Source organism: Nuphar pumila, chromosome 10 (assembly GCF_984573655.1).
Source record: "Nuphar pumila chromosome 10, dmNupPumi1.hap1.1, whole genome shotgun sequence".
Classification (NCBI taxonomy): Eukaryota; Viridiplantae; Streptophyta; class Magnoliopsida; order Nymphaeales; family Nymphaeaceae; genus Nuphar; species Nuphar pumila.
Genome location: NC_143258.1, coordinates 73,012,082 through 73,018,998, shown reverse-complemented (window position 1 = coordinate 73,018,998; position 6,917 = coordinate 73,012,082). Strand labels below are relative to the sequence as shown.

The following is a 6,917-nucleotide window of genomic DNA, read 5'->3' as shown; positions in this document are numbered from 1 at the left end:
TTTTGTCACGGACGTGTCGATTTGATATCGAGCAATTTCTTTCATCAAAGATTTCTAGAGTACATTGCCAATTTGCTATCAAAAGTCATTGTTGATCTCAAAGTTTTCATCACACAAAGAATTATCTTAAACTACCTTCAGTATCATTTCCAAAAGAGCAAGACTCTTGCGAAATAAGAACTAAATTCAAGCTTTTCTGTTGGTCAACCAAGAGGACGAAGAAAAATCTTCGATATGACCAGCAAAGGAAAATTCAATCATATTGAAAAGCCATAAGTGAACTGATATTGATCATAGCTGTGGCGCATTCTTAAAAATTATTCTTTTGGCGGTAAGATAGTGGAAATATCCTGGGCAGTAAAAAGGACCTACCCAATCCATATATCCTCAGTCATCCAAGCTAAGTTGCAATCAAATGTCCGCAAAATGGATCTCTCAATTGTCGTCAAGATGAAGGCGAACCAAGCGAGTAGACCCCCGAGGCCAAAGAAGATTTGAAACATCTCCAAGATGACGGAGTTTGTGACAGATCCTTCCAGGGAAAGTTCGGATCACCGTCGAGATGAAGGCGGATGCGATGAACCTACCGACAAACCCTAAAAGATATTTGATTTTTGCTATCATTTAGAGACTTCAACCCAAGAACCAATGTCATAATTCCTGAGAAAGAAAAAGAAGGATCGGATCATCTCCAAGATGAAGGAGTTTGTGACGTACCCTTCCTCGAAAAAGAGAGAAAAGTCAGGACATCCCCAAAATGAAGGAGGATGTAAAAGAACCCAGAAAAGGTCTATGGTTCAAAAGAGTGCAAACAGATCATCATGGGAAATGCCCAGGATATCAAACTACCCGAAACTATCAAGAATCATCTTTATCTATGTGAAATTCTTTATCAATATCTTTTCACTTAATTGCTTTTATGAAGCTAAGAATGTTTCCTCTCTTTTCATGTCAAGGGAATTGATATCTTCCTTGAAGAAACTCAACAACAACAAATTTGAATTTTAGTTCTCAAATTCTACAGAGTTAGCCCAATTGAAGCTAATACTCTAGGTAGAAAGAGGTGATATTTTCACACATAAGCATAATTCAATCATTCTGAATCAACTACAATTTTTGACATCTTATTTGGCAATATTTCCTAGTTATCCCAACATGAAGGGTGAGCTTGATGATCATTTTGACGTATCCTGACGTCATCCCTCCTTAGGACTGAAAAGTCCTTTCCTTCCGCCTGATCCGAGTGCTCTCGGATCTGCACACTTCCCTGTGTTCCCCACTGTCCTGCCATAAACAGTTCCCGCTCAGGATAAGGGTTAAAACTGAACTTTTTGCAAAAGGTCTGTTATTGTCAAAAGCTATTTTCAGTCTCAGCAATGAGGCACCCAAGAACAACCCCTTTTCAAAGCTTTAGGGACCCCCATTTTCATCCTTTTGCAAAAAAAAATTCCTCTCGGGCTTGTTGTGCAAAGTCTAGAGGCCCATCACAGTTTTTCTCGCTCCTCGAGGATTCTGTATCCATTTAGGCTAAGGAGTAAACCTGTCACCTCGCTCCTCGAGGTGTAACCACCCGAACCTTCTGCGAGAGGTCGTCTGTTTTTAGAAAGCTGATTTTAGTCTCAGCAATGAGGCGCCCAAGATCATCCCTTTTCCAAGCTTTAGGGAAACCCTTGATTTTCTCTTCTCGCAAACCCCTTCTGGATTTGTTCATCCAAATTCCGAAGGTCCCATTATGGTTTCTTCATCTGAGGATTCCGTATGGTCATCCCTTTCAGGTTAAGGGTTAAGCCTGAACCTCGCTCCATGTGGTATCTTCCGTTCAGGTTAGGGTTAAACCTGAGTCCCGCTTTGACTAGATATCCTTTCTAGTCCCATCACGGTTTCTTCACTCGAAGATTCTGTATCATCCTCCCACTCAGGTCAAGGGTTAAACCTGAATCTCGCTTCGGCGATGCATTTGTTGTCCCATCACGATTTCTTCGTTCGAAGATTCTGTATGGTCATCCCTCTCAAGATAAGGGTAAAGCCTGAACCTCGCTCCGCGAGGTACCTTCCTTTCAGATTTGGGTTAAACCTGAGCCTCGTTTAGACGAGGTAATCCTTCCCGTCCCATCATGGTTTTCCCCATAAAGGAATCCGTGCTCTTTGTACATCCATACCGGAATAAAGTCATACTTGAACTTCATCTCACGAGGCATTTCTCTCAAAATGTCCCATCGAGGTCTGCTTATGTTTCCTTTCCCCATCCAAATTATCTTGATCTATCTTCGTCCCATCCAGGTTAAGGGCTAAACCTGAGTCATTCCAAAGGGCTGATCTTGTCTCACCCATGAAACTTGATCAAAATTCTTATCTTTCACCATCCCTGGGATTTTCACCCAAGATCCCATCACGATTCCCTCATTCCTATCAATCAATCGTATAATTGTCGAGGATTTCGTTCCCCCGGGGCCATTCAGTATGAGGATTTTAAGCCCAAAGAGCCATAATTCTTCCACACCCAGCTTGGATCAGCTGACTGGGGCATTTTTCAAAATTTGGAGTGTTTCTTTGCCACTAAGCTCGGCTTTCAACCGGCTTAGTAGCAAAGAGGGGCATCTGTGAACACCCCAAATTTTTCAAAATGTTGTAAATATTACCCTTTTTTGCCTCTATCTCTATTTTCTGAGTAATTGAGTCAGTTTTAAATCTAAATTCCATTTTGTTTCTCACGTTTTATTGAAAATAAATTCATATCTGACTCAATTTCGGATCCGGATTCAGATAAAAGATCTAAATCTGAGCTTCGTTGTCCAATGTTTAAAATCAAATTTTCCAAAAATAACTTTTTGAAAAGCTCAGACACTTCGTCCGCTGTCCGTTTGGATCCATCATGTTATATTTCTCGATTCGAGTTTCAAAACTCGAATATTTTCTCAAAAACTCGGGTCCAAACTCATTTTCTGAAGAAATTTTCACAAGATAGCCTTGAAAACCGTCTTTTGTAAATATTTCTCAAAAATACAAAAAATTAGTTTTAAATCTTTGTTTTCTCGTAAATTTTAGGATTTTATTCCAAAAATATCGAAAAATATAGAAAATGAAGAAAAGAACAAAAATATATATATATATATATATAAATACAAAAGAAAGAAAAAAAATATATATATATATATAGTGTTGAAAACCTCCTTTTTGAAAAACATCTTTTTGAAAATACTTTTGAAAAAGACCACCCTTTAAAAGAGGGCTTTAGCAAAATATTTTTGGAGTTTTTCTTCAGGATGTCTCTCTTTCTCTGTCTCGGTTCTCTCGCACCTCCTCTGTCTCATTTTTGGTCACCATTTCGGGTTCTCTCCCTTCATTCTCATTGGATCCGAAAACCTTCTCCCTCTCTTGCCCGAGCCCTCCATGGCCAAGCCCCCGCCATGTGCGACCTTCTTTCCTCAACCCTCCATCTACCAACAGCCTCTCCTCCCTAAGCCATCCATCGGCCGCAGGCTACCCTCCAGAAAACTCCTCCACTTCCTCACCCTTGATCTCCAACGGCACCCCTTCGCGTTCCTCATCCGCCCATCGCCTGTTCCTCTCTCGCCCAAACCCTCAATGGCCAACCCATGTGCGGCCTTCCTTCTTCAACCCTTGGATCATGCTCGCTCGCCACAGCCCGTCGATGCCCAATCGTCGCTCCCCTTCCTGATCCTTCTTCTCCCTCTATAAAAACAAGGTCTTAAGGGAGAGGAAGGGATCAATTATTTTTCTCACCATCCATCGCTCTCGCATCTTCTGGACAGCAAGCAGTCCTCCTCTACCCCGATCTCTCCTGAGGTGATCGAAGGAAGCCAGTTCCCCAAATCACCTCCTCTGCAAGAAACCGGAGACTGAAGATCGATCTCTCATCTGCGAGTGACAAGAGCTCCCCTTTTGGGATCTCCTCCTGGCCTTCTGAAGTGGAAAGTTCTCACCGTAGACAAAAGGGAAGGTCCATCCCATCCTTCAGAATATCTGCAGAGCTACGGTGAATCCCTCTCCCTTTCTCCGTTTTCATCCTTTCTTCTTTTCGTTCCTCTGGCTTTTCTCTTGATTTTCAATTCTGGCTCCCATTAACGCACCAGGGATGGGTGTTGGGTTGCTTGTGCAACTTCAACTCATTCCTGTGCAAAATCGATAGGAATCCTCATATTCCAACACATTTCTTTTCCTTTATTTCTAAAATTTCTTCATACTTAGATGATTTGAATGACAGTTAATTTTTGCATCTCCCCTTTGTTCTCTCCATTTCTTCTACTATTGTTTCTTCTCTCTTTTAAAAGTTGCTTATATATATAATATTAACCTCAGGTAACCCCATATAACATCAATTCTGTATTTATCATAACAAACGGCTCATTCTGACTTAAAATTGGATTTAGATCATTGAAAGCAAACCAGATTCTGAATCAGTTTGTCTGGAACCAAGGGGTTAATCATTTTGCATTTGATTTTGTCATAAAAATCTGAGGCTACATTTCTATTTTTTCTGTTTTAATGCATTGATCTTATAGTTTTTCTTTTTGTGTTTTTGTTTAAATGTTTGGTCATGTCTGTAAAAATCTGTGCTCGTCACTTTCCAAATTGCGTTTTATGTTTTTTGTATTTCCCCATTCAATTATCCTTTTGCTTTATTATACTTTTGCGGTGTTTGATGTCTCTTCCTGCTCGGTTTATTATTTTGTTTCCTTTGGGTTTTGGTCGCCTCAGTAGTTTATATGCATCCTTTCTTTATCTTACACCTGCATATTAGCCTACAACATCCCATCATATCTTTTCACCCCCCTTGCATCTACGAATTTACTTCGGTCATAAACCATCTATCGACTCCTTCGACATGGGATTCCGCCTGGATATTGTATAACCTGCATCCTGTGGTGTTTCTTTCGTTGTATCATGCGGATTGAACCGCAAAAGGTTCAAATCAAGTTGAATAAACTATATCTGACGATTTGTTTGAGGCAATGGGTAAGACAGATTGTTTGTTGGAAGTGTGAAGTTTAGCATATGAGGTCTCCGCGGTAATCCAGAATTTTGATGCTGAGATGTCATTTTGAAAACCGCAGATTCAAATTTTTTTTACCACGTACATTATATTTTGGTTTATATTCGGCGTGCACACCTTCATTTCTGTATTTACGCTTTCCTGCCATATGCATCTGCTTACACATTCAGGTATGTTGTTGTGGTAACCTATATCTGTTGCATACTAGAATTTTTTTTTTACTTACATATGATTTCATTCATTTCAATGTCCCTTGGTGATGACGTTGTCTTTATCATATCACAGTGGTGAGGTTTCCAACTCTAACGGTCTCAAATCAATATTTATAATGTAAATGCGATTATCCCTTTCATAGCTGCTTATATTCACTTATACCCATTTCCCATTCCCTTACTTCCACTATGCACTACACTTCCTATGCTAATCACCTCCAGATTTACTGCCCATATGCCCAGTCTGTAACATCATCCCACAACACTCGGGCCTCAGATGAAGGTTGTCAGACTACCTGCAAAATATCCTATTCCCACCTCCAGCGTCCCAGCCCATTTCATGTCTACTGTTGTGGTCCATTCCCTGAATACAACCTTCTCTGGAATACAGGCCATTACTTCATTCGATGGTGCTAATCTGCCATATACAAAAAAAATGTTGGTGGCAAATACATCTATGGACACTAATAAAATAAAGATATATAAAGCATGAGTATATGTTGATTCAATGGCAAGGTTTGCTCAGACAGAGGGGGCAGAAAAAGAGAAAGTGAAAGAGAGAGTGCAGAATACTATTTCCCATGGCATCAATCACTTTGTTAATAAGACAATTGATATACAACTTTCCCGAGAAACTTTTTGCTGATGCAGGAATTCTGATGATTGAGGATGCTGATCATGATGGAATTGGGCGTCCTGCTCTAGCTATTGGTGGAGAAATTGCATCAACATTTAATAACCCTGTGTTTGTTAAACTTGGGCACTACAAGCTTATTAAAGAAATCATGATTGGTGAAGATAAGTGGGTCAATTTTTCTAGTATAGAGATGAGTCAGATATGTGCCATTGTATTAAAAGGATCAAGTTCCCATGTGTTAGATGAAGCCAAAAAGGTCTTTACATCATGCCCTATGTGTATTATCCAAAATGGTTACGGACAGCAGAATCCTGTTTGGGGGAAGTTGGCCTGAAACGATGATGTCTAGGGAAGTTTACAAACTTGTTCTGAGGATATCAGGAAAGAAATCCCTTGCAGTTGAGGTTTTATCTCATGCATTCCAATCTACTCCAATTATCATCTCTGGCAATGCAGGTCCAGGCGACACAGATTTGATTGCACAATTTCGGGCTAAGTACCACAAGGATGAAACAAATGCTGGAATTGATGTCATCTCCGGTTTTGTTGGGGATATGGGGAAGCTTGGAATATCAGATTGATTTGAGGCTAAGCAAGCAATACTACTTTGCTACGGAGGCCGCTGAGATGATATTCAGAGTTGATGAGATCACCACCTGGGCACCAAAGAAGAGAGAGGAACAAACGTGAGAAAGACAAGCTGTTTGGTTTGCAATTTTTTTTTTTTTTTTTTGTGATTCTCATGAATTTTTGGGTTAGTTAGGCTTGCTGTGGCTTTATGTATACTTATTTCATTTAAAATTTGTATACAAGATGATTTTTCATCAGAAAAGAAAACCCACATTTCCAACATCTTAGAAAGAGCTTTGCCCGACCATGAAGGTGGAAGAGTTGTGTGACAAGTTACGTTCTCAGAGAGTAGGCTTTGATGAAGTTGAGGCTGCATCAGATTCAGTCAGCAAGAGTGTTGCCATTGTTTCCCAACTGGTGATCCAAACCTTCCAACAATTTGAGAGAAGATCAGAACAAAGGTATACAGTAGAATCAAAGGTAG

General features: G+C 40.1%; 1 pseudogene; it reads left to right on the top strand.

Annotated features, from left to right (window-relative positions):
• The first annotated feature begins 5,503 nt into the window (after positions 1-5,503).
• Positions 5,504-6,553, top strand: LOC149826830 (T-complex protein 1 subunit beta pseudogene; annotated as a pseudogene).
• The last annotated feature ends 364 nt before the right edge of the window (positions 6,554-6,917 follow it).